Below are 16,382 nucleotides of genomic sequence, written 5' to 3' on the forward strand. Positions count from 1 at the left end.
TCCTCTGCATTAAAGCTACCCCTTACTGGAAAGTAATATTGCCCCAAATTTCTCATCTTAGTAATTAATCCTCCTTCGCAGGGGAATTTAGTTCCTTTCCCCTAACCCCTTACTCCAAACTAAAAATGTTACATGGAGTAGTTTGTATTCCTCCTTTCTTCCTCCCTCCCTCCTTTCCTTCCTTTCCTTCCTTCCTTTCTTTCTCTTCCTTCCTTTCTTTTTCTTTCTTCTTTTCTTTCCCTTCCTTCTGTCCTCTTCCTTCCTTCCTTCCTTCCTTCCTTCCTTCCTTCCTTCCTTCCTTCCTTCCTTCCTTCCTTCCTTCCTTCCTTCTTCCTCCCTTCCTTTCTCTGTCTCTGTCTTTGTCTCTGTCTCTCCCTCCCTTCCTCTATTCTTTCTTTCCTTCCTTCCTTCCCTTCCTTCCTTCTCTTACCTTCTGTCTTAGAATCAGCACTATATCAATTCCAAGGCAGGAGAACACTAAGAACTGGGCATTGGATCACACAGCTAGAAAGTATCTGAGGCCATTTTTTTGATACCAGAATCTCCCATCCCCAGGTCTGGTTCTCAGTTCCCTGAGCAATCTAGTTTACTTTCAGTTAAAATGAATTTAAATTAATTAAATTTGATTCCAGAGTTTTGCAAGATCCCTTAAGAAGATTAAAGCACAAGGGTCCTCCTCCTGACAGTGTAAAATTCCTAGAGATACTTCTTAGTCCTGGATCTGCTTCCTACGTGCCACACACTTCTTTCTTTCCTGAGTCCAAAGCATCCTTTAAAACCTTGCCATTCACCTTCACGCAGCACCCATTCTTCTCTGGCCCAGGTAAGCATCCTCTGCACCAGGTCTCCAGAGACCATGTCCTCTCCTAACTGTGGAAGTAAATTAATTCACTCATTCTTAGGATTTCATTTTTCAGGGGTCCTGTTGAGCTAAGTGAGTAGAAATGCCCCCAGTCGATGCTATTTGGGCCCCACTATACTTCATTATCCCACTCGTTCACTCAAATCAGTCCTACGACTGCTTAGAAAAGCTATGACAATCCACTTTCCTGTGGTCCCACATGCCATCCCTGTAACTCCCCAGAGCAGTCCCAATAGATTTTCCTTTCAGGGTGTCCATTCTTATTTACAAGCAATACTGGCACAACTGGGTGGGTGATACATGCCTTACCAAACACTTTCCTTAGGACTATTCCTCTCTTACAGAAAAGGAAAATGGGGTGCAAAGAAGTGACAAATTGTGCCCTATTTGTCCATCCTGCTAGTGACTATTAAAACTACAATTTATACCCTGTTCTCCCAACTCCAAGTTCTATGTTGGGGGTTTGTTTGGGTTTTTTTTAACATTCATTTAAAATGTTTAGTTCCAAATTCTCTCCATCCCTCCAGGCCACCTATCAAAAAGTCAAACTGTATCATACCTATTCTATTTATCACCAATTATTTTTTAATTGTTGTTCTTTAAAAAAAAAAGTCTTCATCTCCCAGTATATCTTCCTTTCACCCATCAGAAAGCCACCCCCAGTAGCAAAGAATAAAAAAGAAGGGTGGGAATGGGGAGAAAATAGTTCAACAATTAATTAGAATCTCAACAGAGTTTTGGTTTGCCCACTGGTCTGCTCCCATAATTTCTCTCCTCTGCAAAGAAGGGAGTAAGTTGAATTCTCACATCTCTCCCTTTGGTCCAGGCTTGGTCATTATGGGGAAGAGAGCAAGGGAAGGAACAGGCATTTATTAAGAGCCTACTGTGTGACAAGTACTGTACTAAGTGCTATAATAAAATAATAATTATATAACATTTACTATATGCTATTTATTATCCTCTTTTTAAAATGAGGAAAATGAGGCAGAGATTAAGTGATCTATCCAAGGTCACATAGCTAACAAGTGTCTGAGGCTGGATTTGAATTCAGGTTTTCCTGACAGCAGGCCATATACATTGAACCCTCTAGCTGCCTTTTATTTACACAGCACTGGGTTTTTAATTTTTGTTCTTTCTACTTCCATCCAATGACCTTTCCATTACATCAGATTACATCCCGTTGGATAGCTCGATCTCGATAGTAAACGTAAGATATGTTGCTGTTCAGTCACATCCAATTCTTTGTGACTCCATGGACCGTATCACACCAACACCATCCTTTGGATTTTCTTGCCAAAAATATTGGAGTGGTTTGCCATTTCCTCCTCCAGCAAATGTAAGATACAATGAAATATAAAACTTGGACCAAGACTAGAAAATAGACTCCCAAGTCACTTTCCAGACCACACCAAACTATTGGTATTCTCATGGTAGAAGTCATCAAATGATGAAAAGGTCAAAGGTTTGAGGGCTTTGGGTTTGTTGTTTCCTTCTCTGAAATTTAGCCTGAGGTATTTCAACCCATCCAAAGTCAAGTGCAGGGAGAGGGCAGAGCCATTTATGCACCCCTCCAATAGAGCTAGAAGGATATATTTATCACCAAGTCACTTGGCAGCCTGATTTAGGAGTGATAAGTAGAACTGGAACTTCACTGACCAACCCATTCTCTTTTCTAGGCAGCCTCAATAGAGTAGAGGCAAAGAAGGTGATCCCCTCGAGGAATGCTGGGCTCTGGTGGCACAGCCAAAGATCTAAGACAGTATTTTTGTATGCCTTAGAAGAGATTTTAAAATAGTGCCCCTGGAATGTTACAGTCTTCTAGAACTGACCCTTCATAAAAAAAAAAACAAAAGCAAAACATAACGACTCAGTCTAGGATAAAATAAATAGAGTGCAATTATTTGGTGCTAAATGTACTAAAGTACATTCATAGAAAGTTCTATTAAATCATGCCCTCTCTTAAATTATGCCATGCCTCCAACAGAATCATGACGTGTTGGGTCCTCCAGTCTGCCTACCTTGCCTGTCCCTAGATCCGGCTCTGCACCAGGAATAGTGCCACTTCTGAGCTCTCCAGCAAGCAGGAATGAATAATCCAAGGAATCCTCGATCTCACATTACTGGTTTTCATGCGCTTTTCCCTGTGGAAAGAGCTGCTCTAATTCAGAGATGTTTGTCCCGGCTGTGCCAGTCAACTGACTCGCGCCCAAACTGCCCATCCTGTATTTAGTAACATCTATTAAAATGGTCAGCTATAAAAGGAGAGGGAAGTGGGCAGTCAGCCACACAGCCCAAATCACCAGCCCCTCAAGCAAATTTGCTTGTGTGGAAACACACACACACACACACACACACACACACACACACACACACACACACACACTGGAGGAGTTGTTGCCACCTGTTCAACCCTTGTTTGCAAACACGTCCTGTGCAGGCTGTCCACTCGGACATCTCTCTGCCAGGCCAAACTTCAACCACTTCCTGCCTCTCTTGTCTAGGAAACCTCCTCTGTCTTATATTGCCCAACACCCCTTCCTCGAATACCCACACATACCCCAGACTTGAAAGGAGAAAGAATTATTGTTGGGAGAAGGCAAAGAACAAAGCATTGTTGGACCGTTGCTCATACAACATGGGATTAGAATTTTGTGAATGTGAGTGGACCAGTTCACCAACTGACACATTTACAATGGTTATGAATAAGCCGTTTTCTAAGGAAAAAATCCAAGTCATTGATAATCATCCTATGGGGGAAGGGGGGGAAGAAATGATCTGATCACTAATAATCAGAGAAATGTAAACTGGAGCAACTCTGAGATTCTCCCTCATCCCCATTAAATTGACAAAGATGATAGAAAAGGCAAATGATAAATGTTGGCAGACTTTCAGGAAACCATTGGCAGATCTGTGAATTGGTCCAGCCATTCTGGAAAGTAATTTGGATCAATGCCCCCAAAGTCACTAAACCATACTTATCTATTGACCCAGAAATGCTGGGTCTACCTGGGTCTACCTGGTCAATCCCACCACCACCACCCTCTGAAAAAAATCAAGCAAAGAGAAAAAGGACCAATGTCCATAAAGACATAGTGACTCTTTTTGAAGGAGAAAGAAAGTAAGGGAGTCCCCATCAATGGGCAATGGCTGAACTAACTATGGTAGATGAATATAATGGAATGCTAATGTGCTGTAAGGAATTATGAAGGGAATCGTTTTGATGCAACCTGGTGAGATTTAAATGAATTGATGCAAAGTGAAGTGAGCAGAGCCAAGAAAGCAATTTATATATTAACATTATAATGACAAAAACAAAACAAAACTTTGAAAGACTTCAGATCTCTGATTCAGTCCATGATTCCAGAGGACTGGCATTTATTTAGCTTTGTTATTGTATTGAGATCCAAACTGTATACCAGGATACAGGATACAGAAATGCATTTCTTTGACAGACTCTGAGAATTTGGATAAGGATAGGGACTGGATTCATGATTTAATTGATATGGGTAATGCCTGCATAAGGAAGCCTCTTCTATCAATTCTGGTCTGTGCTTTCTCTGAAATTTCTAAGACCCTGAAATCTTTTTTTTAACCCTTATCTTCCATTTTAGAATCAGTAGAGTATATTCTTTCAAAGGCAGAATCGGTGATGGGTAGACCATGAAGGTAAAGTGACTTGCCCAAGGTCACACAGTGAGAAAGTTTCTGAGGCTAGATTTTAACCCAGGCCTTCCCATCTCCAGGTCTGGCTCTCTAAGAGCTGCCCCATAACTCTGAAGTCTTAAAGCACTGGATGTTTCAGCCTGCATCTTCTTGGATCCAGAGCCATTTTTTTCTAACAAGTCACATCACCTCTCTTAGAGAAAGTGGAATTTACACTATAATTTATATATTCTAAATATTATGTATATACTAAATTATACATATATATCATTGGAATCAATGAAACCATTAGTGGGCATATACGCCAAGGAGGGCAAAGACAAAAGGGAAGATACAATACATGCAAACCTATTGATAGTAGCATTTTTGTATATGGCAGCACAGTCCTAGCAGCAAAGTTAGTGTCTATCAGCTGGGGAAGGGCTGAAGAAATTGTGGTATATAAATATGGGAATATTAAGGGCAAATCAGGGCAATTCAGGAAGAGGCAGAATGAAGTAAACCAAATCTTCAGAAGAAGTGTTCACTGAATGGCGACCATGATGTAGAGGAAAACAAATCAGAAAGACTTCAGAACGCTAATCCCTCCATGCTAATCAAGCTTTCAGGAAAGGGATGAAGGAGCAAGCACCCTGACTCTTGGCAGAGGTGATGGACAAGAGGCAAAAAAATGGCAGGGAAAAGATGGCAGAGGAGGAGGAACTGGGAGAATCTAGTTCCCACCATCATACTCCAACGAAGACCGAAAGAAGATGCCGAGGATGAGGAAATCTAAGTAGAAAGGGATGTGCGTTTCAGACGTAGCAAATGAGTTGATTTCTTTGGTTTAATTCTACTCTATTACAAGGGAAGACTGGAGTTGGGAAGATAAAGGGAGTACAAGGGAGGTAAAATGGGATTGTTTTTTGAGAGCATCAATACATTTTATTTTTCAAAAAATGAAAGACTGAAATCAGAGTCTAATATCATCCTATTATGCATTATCCAACTGTCCTAGGAGAACCCATTAGGGGTTTGTGTCTCATGAGATACACCGAAGATAAATATCCACCTCCCTCTCTGGGGTTCAACATCTTGGTGATGCAAATCTTTGGGGATTTACATCACAGGGTAACAAAGGAGGCAGCAACAAATTGCCCAGAGACACTTGAGCTCTTTCTCAAATTCTAGGTTGCACTTTCAATGGAGGACTAACAGGAGAGTGTGGAGACATTGAATCGAAATGCAAAGACCGTTTCCCAGCATGCTTTACCTTCAATGTGACATGGTCCAGGTTTTCCTCCTGGACCTGTGAGCACAGTCATAGGCTTGGCATCAGGGTTAGGGGAGGGAAAGAAAGATTACAGGGAGTCTCCAAGAAATCCTTGGACCGCAAGGAATCCAAATCTATTCATTCAATAGTCCCAGATATGTTTCCCTCTTCCAGGTAGCTGAAGGGAACTTTTATCACCAGAATCATCTGATATCTCCTCATTGCTATTTGAGAATGACCCATGAATTTGGTGAAAGGTCTGCTCTTAATGTCATAAGGAGGAGGGGGAAACTAGGTGGCTCAGGGGATTAAAAGTCAAGCCTAGAGATGGGAGGTTCTGGGTTCAAATCTGAAAATTCCTAGCTGTGTGAACCTGGGTAAGTTGCTTAACCCCAGTTGTCTAGTTCTTACTGCTCTTCTGCCTTGGAACTGATATTTAGTACTGATTCTAGGATAGAAGAAAAGTTTGTTTGTTTGTTTTTAATAGGATATTCTTATTTTGTAACTCTGCTTTTCTTCCTAAACTTCAAAATCATCAAATCTTTCCTGGAGAAGAGAAAACCATATCAATCTGAGAAAACAGACTATATTGGGGGACCTGGGATTTAGGGCCAAGATAAAATAGGAAAAACTTAACAAAGTCACAAAGACAGGATCATCAACGGATGCAGGAGTAATAAACAAAGTGTGGAGAGGTTTTTTTCCATGCTTTTGTCAGTGGCGGGTAATAGGGATCTGTCTGCTCCTCCCTCAGCCTGCATACACCATCTGTTATTTCTATCTGACAGTCTGCAATTGCTATATGTGACCTTTGTTGTTAGTAACCGGGACAAAGCTGTCCAGGACAGTGGGCTGCTCATCCTCCCATTTCTTAGCAGTTGGGTCTATAAAACCCATGCCCATTTAAAGGTGATGGCTCAGGACATCCCCATCACATGTCACCAAATAGAAATAAATCACTTGCATCCCTGTTGGGAAGAAAGTTATAAATAACACTTCAGGGTAATCTTTCATCACAGAGAGACCATGGTTACTAGGATACATGCAATGCAGTCATGTCATCTGTTATTATTATTTATCCATATGGCTTTGGCCACCATTCCTGCTTACCTCTTTTTGGACTAGCAAGCAGTCTTCGTGTGCATAAATCTTGCCTGTTTGGCCTTTTAAAATATAATTTTTACATTTTTTTAGATGAAGGGAGCATATTCTATCAGACCTAAATAAACTACATCCTTTGGATAGTTAAAAGGGGGGGGCGCAGCAGATATGCTAAGTCCAGAGGATAAGGGGAAAAGCATTTCTCTAGAGCCCAAGGATTGAGTTCAAATACCACTTCTGACACTTACTATCTGTGTAACCTTAGGAAAGCCCTTTGACTTTTGCTGGTCTCTGTTTCCTAAACTATGAAATGATAGGATGTGACCAGAGAGCTTCTAAGATCCTTTCCAGCTCTGAATCTATAAACCTTTGATCTTTGAAATATAATGGAGAACCAGAAAGATATTATAAGATTGGAGGACAAAAAGTTAAGTCAATAAACATTTACTATGTGTCAGGCATTGTGCTATAAGGATACAGAAAAGATGGGGAGCAAAAAATAGTCCCTGCTCCCAAAGATTTCAGTTTAATGAGGTATATAATATATAAGCCACTACATACAAACAGGATATATACAATATCCAAATAAATATAAAATACAAATAAATAGGGAATCACAGAGGAAAGGCACTAGGACAAAGGGAGATTGAGAAAGACTTCCTATAGAAGGTGAAATTTTAGCTGGGACTTTGAAGGAAGTCAGGGAATTCAAGAAATAAAGATGGGACTTTATAACACTCCAGGTGAGGAGGGCAGCCAATGAGAATGCCCAGAATCAAGAGAGGGAATAAGGTCTTATATGAGAAATAACAAAGAAGTGGCCAGTTCATTGGATCACTGAGTGTGTGGAGGGGAGTAACATGGTCTAAGAAGCTAATAAACTTGACTTGGATTCCTGACATGAATCTGTAGTATACTATTTGAGTAAACAGCGAACTTTCAAAAGGAGAAGCCATGAATACAAAAAACCAGAATGAATGAGTCTTAACAGTTTCAAGTCATCTCCTTTTTTTTTGATAAGGTTGCCATACTGATTAGAATGCTAGAGATGTGTTTTCCTAGAGTTTAGCAAAGCCTTTGACCAAGTCCCTCCATACCATTCTGGTAGAAAATAGGGAATTGGAGTCTAATGCTAAATGAATGGACCCAAAGCGTAGCCAGTAAGACTTGATGACAACTCAAAAGAAGGTCTCTAATGGAATGTTCCAGTACTTTACATGGAGCATGCTCATCAAATTTACAGATGATAAAAATCTGTCAGGAAAAAAATCAGTCCAATCTGCAATAAAACAACTGAGACAGAATGCTAAGCCATTAACTATTTATTAAAGGGACCTGAACCCCTTCAATGTATGGGATTTCAGAGGTCCCATTGCATCCCAGGACAAGTTTTATAATCCTCAGTCTGAATAGTACAACAGCAAAAATACAAATTCTCATTGGTGGTTACATAGTCACATTGGTGCCCCTGAGGCAAGAGATGTACAGATCTCCACCCACAACTTAACAACATGTGGAAGTTGGGCAATTGAATGAACAAAATCCCACCCTTAAAGTTGTGTTGAGTGGTAAGAATCTCATTCAATGTTGAGCATTCAAGAGAAATGACAAAAGTCCAAGAGACTCCTAAAATAACTAGGTGACTTTCCATAAGTGGTCACAAGAGGGACCAGATAAGGTCATCTCTGCTGATGGGAGAGGCAGGATGTACACTCACTGCTGACTAAGTGGACATAAAATGTGCATGGAATGCTTATCCCCCAAGATGAGTGAGGGCAAAATGTCAGAGTGGAGAACAGATGATCCCCTTCCTCATGTTGACATTGATTCTGGAGACCACATGGGTGGAGGTCCTCCAGCTAGGACATGTTCATACAGCCTTAAACCCTGTTCCTTGTATCCTAAAAAGTCTGACATAAGAGTTTTTTAACCTAGCAAAAGTAATGCATATTGGTAGCAATGGATGGAATGATATTAATTGGAAATAGGGTAAGAGTCAAAATCATCTCCCACATGTGGGAAGGACAATTAATACTATGGTTGATAGAGTAAAGTCCAAAAAGATCTCAACGAGAAAGAGCACTAGTTAAATATGATAAGGCAAAGACAATAGTAATACATGCAAAGTCTAATAATTGGGTTCAAAAAGTCAACTTCTCAATATGATATGGCAGAGACATAACTCTGTCGGACAGCAGACCATTACAAAAAAGATAGAGGGAGATTTGATGGCCTGCAAATTCAATATCAGCCAAAAGTGTGATAGAGGAGCCCAAAAGAAGTATCGCCATCTTGGGCTGCATACAGAGGGTCTATGATTAGGGAGACTCAGCCTCTCTGAACATGGATTAAAAGTGCATTTTTGGCTCCCACATCATCTTCTGTGTGAGCCCAACCTGTTCGAGGATCTTGAGCTGTTACATCAAACAACTAGGAAATGGCGCTTCCATTGTGTACTGTTCTTATTCAGGTTATCATATCTGGGTTTAGTTGCTGCCATTTGAGATATACACAGAGAAATGAGGGAGGAAATGCTGAATCGTACAAAGGTATGAAGAATAAAGCTTCTGAGGAAATTTCAGAGTTCAGGTTATTTAATCTAGAGAGGAAGGAAAGATGAGAGGTGGCAATTAACAAATGTCATGAAGCTTTTAGCGGTCTTAAGGACTATTTCAAGGGGTTAGTGACCAGACATTTCTGTCCCCTCAGAAGACAAAGCTGAAGGGACTGGCAAGAATTAAAGCATAAAAGATTTAACACAAGCAGAAAGAAGACATTCCTGGTGGCAAGGTTATTTGAACAATTTAGATAAAGATGAATGTGCAATTAGCATTGTAGAGATTTCTAAGAGTGTGATGACCAATAACAGTAACAACAATAATGATAACAAATATCTGATGAGGCAATATGGTTTTAAAAAAAAGAAAGAAATGGATTTGGAGATATAGGACCTGGTTTCAAATCTTGCCTGATACTTCCTATGTGATCTACGATCAACTGTGAGCCAGTATCTCAGTTTCCTCATTTATAAAAAGGGAAGATTGAACTAGGTGACCTCTAAGGTCCCTTCAAGTATTAAATTCATGACTTGCTGATCCCAATGATTTCACATTTGTGTAATAGTTGGCCATATATGTTTACATACAAAATAACATTTGGTTCTCACTCCAACCCTGATACTAGGCAAGGCAGGTATTACCCTTATTTTGTAGATGAGGAAAGTAAGACTAGAAAAGATTAAATGGTTTTCCCAAATCATGTAGTTAGGGAGACTACCACTAAGCCATTCTTCACATGGAAGACACTGGGGAACCTACTTGGGTGAGAGTCATGATGGCCAGTAATAGAAGTATCTTGATGAGGCTTGGGAGGTTGGGCAGATAGATATCCTATAATCTATATTCAATAGATAGTCTGGTTCTGGTTGGCTAACCATGTGATTTATGCTCTTTGGCTCTCTGAAGAGATATTCAAAAGGATCTTAGTTAGCCTCCATCCTTCTCTCTTAATGGAACTCCTCTTGGTTTGATTCCTTCACTGACAGAATCTAGTAAGATAAGAGTGTTGGGTGGGGAGAGTCCTTGGGCCTTCTCCCTCTAAAGCTGACGTGTGCCTCTTTGTTCTTTCCTTTTATGTGAAAGAAATTGGAGGCTATGATCTTGTGAGTCTCAAAAGGTAAAGAGAACAAACCATCTGGGAGTCCAAGAGGTCCAGGAGCCTGGGAATTGAGTTCATGCCAGGTTGTGCAGCCAGTCCAGGGCTGACGCCCTGGGGAATAAGAAGCAACCTCAAGTACTGGGCTCAGATTTGAGACCAGAACCAATGCCAAATCTGGACATGAACTTGGTGGGGCTAATGCTTTGCAATCTAAGCCCATTTCACCCACCCAGACCAAGGTGGAATAGGGGATCCTTGAGGTGTTGGAGAGGGAATGTTGTACCTCTGTTCTTACTCTAAGATCAAATTAAATATCCATTTGTAAAATTCATTGATGTCCATTGATTCAATAGTGCTCAGATACTAGTCACTGATGGCTACCAGAATGGGGGCTTCAGCTGATGGCATTAAAAAGCCCCCCAAGTTGGGAGGGGAGGGAAAGAACATGAGTCTTGTAATCATGGAAAAATAGTCTCAATCATCAAATTAAATTTTTAAAAAGGACCCCAAGTCCTTATAGGTCCCCCTAGGACCTAGAGATGGAGATAAAACTGCCAGGCTAAGAGTTTTTGCTCCGGTAGTAAATGACAGGATTAGCTATAGGGAGAGGTCATTCCTCTTTCCATTCAATACAACTCATGTAGAGAGGGATTGGATCAGACTAGATGACCTTCAAGGTCTATGACTGTAAGTTCCTCTTGGGTGCTATGAAACTAAAGAACGATACTTTATGAGAGATGTTCTCCTGTGACTGAGAACTCCCATCCAAGGACTCACTAAGGTTCATAGTGAACATTTTTAATGTGTCTAAAATCAGGAGGTTTTCTTAAGAGAAAGTTATCATGTCATTTAAAAAACCTTTGTCTTCCCAGTATCCAGAACAGAGATCAGTACATTCTGGGGGGGGGAGGAGGGGGGCTGTAGGGGTTGACTGTGCTCACCTAGCTTTTATCAGAATAGGACAACTCCCAGTGTGGAAAGTCTTTCCATCAACAAAAACCTTCAACTTGTCTTTTTACTTATAGCCTTAGAAAGTCACCTGGGCACTGATAACTGGGGTCCCAGAGCTTTTATGTAGCGCAGGAAGGACTCCAGGATCATAGATTTAGAGTTAGAGTTCTTCTTCAGTCATTTTCAGTCATGTCTCACTCTTCATGATCCCATTTTGGATTTTCTTGACAGAGATAATGGAGTGGCTTGCTCTTTCCTTCTCTAACTCATTTGACAGATGAGGAAACTGAGGCACACAGGGTTTAGAGACTTGCACAGGTCACCCAGTTAGTAAGTATCTGAGGTTGGAGTTGAACTTAGATCCTCCTGACTCCAGGGCAGGCACTCTATCTGCTCTACCACCCAGCCTCCTAATTCTTCAGATAATTAGGGATTTAACTTGCCTGAATATCAGAGGCTGGGTGGTCCTTGGACACTGAAGCCAGGAATCTATCTATTAGGCTAAAGGGAATTCTAGGACTTGAGCTCAACTCTTCCTGATTTCCAAAGCTGGCCCTCTATCCAACATGCCACACTTTTTCTTGTCCTGGAAACAGTAGGCATTTAATTAATGTGCATGCAATAAAATTGATCTGATTGCAAAACAACATGATGAGTTACATAGAATGGCTCTGCAATACAGATCTGGAAAAATATCAGCCATGCAAAATATGCTCTTGAAAAGTTTACATTCTCATAAAAATGTTCATAGACTTTGAGGTGCTATTATTATTTTTAACCAAACTATAAGATTAAATTAGGTATAAGTATCCAAAAATCTATGATTAACTTCTGAGAACCATAGCATGGTCATTAGTATCAGCAGCTCCTCCTCATTATTTTTTTTAAGTATTGAACAAAGTGAGCAACCACAGCCAGGCCTGGAGATGGGAAATCCTGGGTTCAAATCTGGCCTCAGACTTCCTGGCTGTGTGACCCTGGACAAGTCACTTAACCCTCATTGCCTAGCCCTTATCGCTCTTCTGCTTTGGAACCAATACATAATGTTGATTCTAAGATGGAAGGTGAGGGTTTAATAAATTATTGACCAAGAAAGCAAAATGAATGCTTTGTAGATTTCATATGAAACATTTCAAATTATCTTAAAATATGGTCATTGTACTTTGTTATTCTGCATGCCTCCCCACTTTAGCAATCCAAATTTTGAAGTGAGGCAGCATTTCCATATGTTGAAGACAGTCTTTGAAATACAACAATCTCTCAACATATGGAACACGTATGTTTCTGGAAAGTGGTACACAAAATACAGTTCTATCTGTCCATTTCTTCCATGGTTGCTCATTATGCATTTCTATGGAAACGATGTACATGGACCCGTTTCTCTAGACAATAGGCATGCTTCTCTGATTAAACTCTTCTGCCCCACAAATAAACATGACTTTCTTATTTAATGATTCCAAAGCTGTTGGTACAGCGATGTCTTCTACTGCCTAGCAATAATCAATCGAAAAGGTCCAAAGTGAAAGAATAACAGAATTTGAGAGTTGGAAGGGACCTCCGTCAGCCATCTAAGCCAACCCATAGCTGAAAAGAATCCTAAATATAACATGAATGAATGAGAAGAAAAGTAAGGGGTGAACCAACCTCTGCTGAAAGACCTCTGATGAAGGGAAACCCACAGATCCACTTTTGAACAGCTCTAATGGTTGGGAAATCTCAGCTGGCACCGAAACTCAATTTGGTTTTTCTTCCAGAGCTTCCATGATTACACCCAGCTCCCTGGGTGTCTAAAAACAACCCCTCGAATCCTTCTTCCATATGTCCTATCCCCTAGACGTACCTACTGTTCCTTCTCCATTGGGGTCTTCTCCAAGGTTTCCTCTTCACCTCTTTCGCTGTGTTTACCATCAGGCTCTCTGCTTCATAGTCCCAATTTTATAGAGCAGCTATTAAAATCCTGGGCTAGCTCCAAAGTAGGGCTCGCTCTCCCCTATTTCTTGTTTTGTCTTGATAAGAAAATGAAATGGATTCGTTTTCATTGATAAATTTTTCTTTGGCAGTGCTGACACTTCTGACCAACCGCCCCCCACAACATTCTTAACAGTTAAGCAAAACTGCCTGAGGGGGATTGTTAAAGCTTCTTACTTCCCCTTGGTAGAGTTTAGTGTTTGTTACCAGAAAGCTAAGTCTGATATTTTCATCCAAATTGTGTGGCCCCGCCTGGTCATATACAACCTGAATTTTATCCCTTCTTACTCTTGTCTTCATTGATGCTATTTTAATCACTGGGTACGACATCAAGTTGCCCTGATCATGGGTGACCCTCTGTGAAAGTCATGCTAAGTCAGGACCCTCTAAAGAGTCTCCATCAATGTTGGTTTGATCAGATACATTAGCTCAAAGACCCTTCTCCCCTCCAAAAAAATTAGTGCCCTTCCCCTCTCCCATCCACAGAGGGGTCTGTCCTCCCAGAGGTAATCTGGGGAAAGGGAATACGCGAGAACAGGAATGTTCATGGGAGAAAACGCATGAAAAGAAAAGACACACAGCCATGTTGTGGACGTGGACACAGACACTCATTTCCCCTGCAGAGCCACTAATATTATGTGTCCATCTGGTAATGGTATCAAGGTCACAGACTGTCAGAGAGGCTCCTCTCCATACAGGCTGAAGGTCCACAGTGCTAATCCTATCATCATCCACTGACATTTTTGCTGGGCTGCTCTCTGTTGGTTTTCTATTGGTCTCTGCTACCATCTTCTGGTACTCTGCTGAATTGCCATTGCTTGTGTAGCCTGCTCCCTGAAGAGGGCACAGTGTAGGAGTTATTTTAGCTCATAGCCCTAGAGGCTAGCTCAGTTCTTTTGTTATTCAAATTCATCAGTTAAAAAAAAACAACAACAAACAAACAAAAGAAAAGAAAAGAAAAAACCTCAGTCTTAAATCTTATCTTTTGAACTAAACCTTTTTGCCTCAAGCCTTTGTTCCTTGAATTCAATCTATTGAGTTTCTTTTTTACTAAATCACCTAGAAATTAAGCAAGTTTGAGTGGGTCTAGTGACATTTGTCCTATTATTCTACTAGTAATTAAGATGCTGCCTTTCTTGTATGATGGTCTTTTGTATTTTTTTTCCACCACTCTAAATCATTTCATAACTCTTCTGATGTTTCTCTGAATTCTTTATATTCATGACTCCTTAAAATGCAATGACATTTCATAACATTCCTGTATCACAAGTTGTTGAGCATTTCCCCAATCTTTGGGCCCATATTCTATTTCTAACCTTTTGCTATTACAAATAGTCATGCTATTAATCTTTTTGCTAAATATGACCCTTCTTTGTTGTCATTCATTTCCTTGGGGTATAAATTTAGCAAAGGCATCCCTGGGTGAAAGGATATGTACAATTCGGTTACTTTTCTTATATAAGCCTTGTGTATACCAATTTCCAGAATAGTTGGATCAGTTTGTGTTATTCAATCCCAATTGGGCCCTCACTGCAGCAAGACAACCATGCTATTCCTCTCAAATTAATTCACTATCCAGTTCCCCAAAGGGAGTTGTTCTAACCTTCCCATCAAATATGGAGGCTCCTACTTGGGATTCTCTTAGGAGAGAACCTTGCCTCATATCATACCTACCCCAAAAAATTCACAAAGAATTTCCTCTTCTTCATCTCTTCTTTGGACACATCCTTTAAGTGTCTCCTACTTCCCTCAGGTGTCAGATGAACTGACTGGTGGTTCCCAAAACCAACATCTGATCCCATCATGCCCTCATTCCAATCCCCACTCTCAACTCAGCTTTCTAACCATTGAGTCCTTCTCTGCTGCGCCTGCACGTGCACACACACACACACACACACACACACACACACACACACACACACGGCTTCCTTAATCTTGGTTAAAGAGCATCTTTCAATACTTGCTCTGCTCCAGTCACTGTGCTCAATGCTGGAGATGCAGAGAAAGGGGATAACTCCATCTCTCCCCTCCAGGAGTTTGCATTGGAAAGAGGGAAACAAAATATAAACGACTATGTATACACAAGATGAATGAGAAGCAGTGGCAGAAGGAAGCTGGCTGGGTGCAGAGAAGGGCTTTTTTGCAGAAGGTGGAATCTGAGTTGTCTGGAAGAAAGCCAGGGAAGCCAGGAGGCAGAGATGAGGGGGAAAGCATGGGGGACAGGTGTGCAGTGGGAGGCTCTGAGCCTCCACTTTAGATGAAGTTCTATACATTCATAGTGAACCCAGTGGGGGCATTTTCACAATTTTCTCCAATAAAAGTGAAGGCAGCCAATGATGGATGGACTCCAAGTCTGGGGCTTGGCAAGGCATAATGGGGAGAGGGTAAGGGGCTCTTGAACTTGATTATGGAAAAGAGTAAAGAGTCAAACGGATTCCTGAAAGGGTTACATTAAGGAAGGCAAAAGAGTTTAGCCAATGTGGGGGTGATGGCCTGGGAAGAAACTGAAGGGGGGAAAGGACTTGAGGTCATTTGGAAGGCTGAGAACACTTAAGGATCCTAAAGTAGAAGGAAAGGTAGAAGGATAAACGGTTATGATCACATAATGGAATCTAGCAGCTCATGAACATGCAAGCGTAATACTACGTATGATGATAAGAAAAAAGATCCGACCATTTCTATGTAGAGTTGTGGTAGAAGGGAGAACTGAAGAGACTGAGGAACTGGGAAGCTATGATGTGGTAAAATGTATTTGAGGATGTACATGTAAAACCCAGTGGAATTGCTTGTTTCCTATGAGAGGGGGGTAGGAGGAGGGGAGGGAAAGAACATGAATCTTGGAACCATGGGAAAATATCCTTAATTAATTAATTAATTAGAAATTTTCAAATAAAAAAGATGTAGTCATATTCCTGTTGAAATCCTATA

At 40.8% G+C, this 16,382-nt stretch overlaps 1 protein-coding gene across 1 annotated transcript in view; it reads right to left on the minus strand.

The window, feature by feature from the left end:
* Nucleotides 1–13,901, minus strand: part of MED12L (mediator complex subunit 12L) — a 625,295-nt gene extending 611,394 nt beyond the window's left edge. The window contains 1 exon segment of the mRNA XM_056807762.1: nt 13,327–13,901. The gene's annotated coding sequence lies outside the window, so the exon portion shown is untranslated.
* Between the last annotated feature and the right edge of the window lie 2,481 nt (nt 13,902–16,382).

The sequence above is a fragment of the Monodelphis domestica genome, chromosome 8 (assembly GCF_027887165.1).
Source record: "Monodelphis domestica isolate mMonDom1 chromosome 8, mMonDom1.pri, whole genome shotgun sequence".
In the NCBI taxonomy this organism is placed as follows: domain Eukaryota; kingdom Metazoa; phylum Chordata; class Mammalia; order Didelphimorphia; family Didelphidae; genus Monodelphis; species Monodelphis domestica.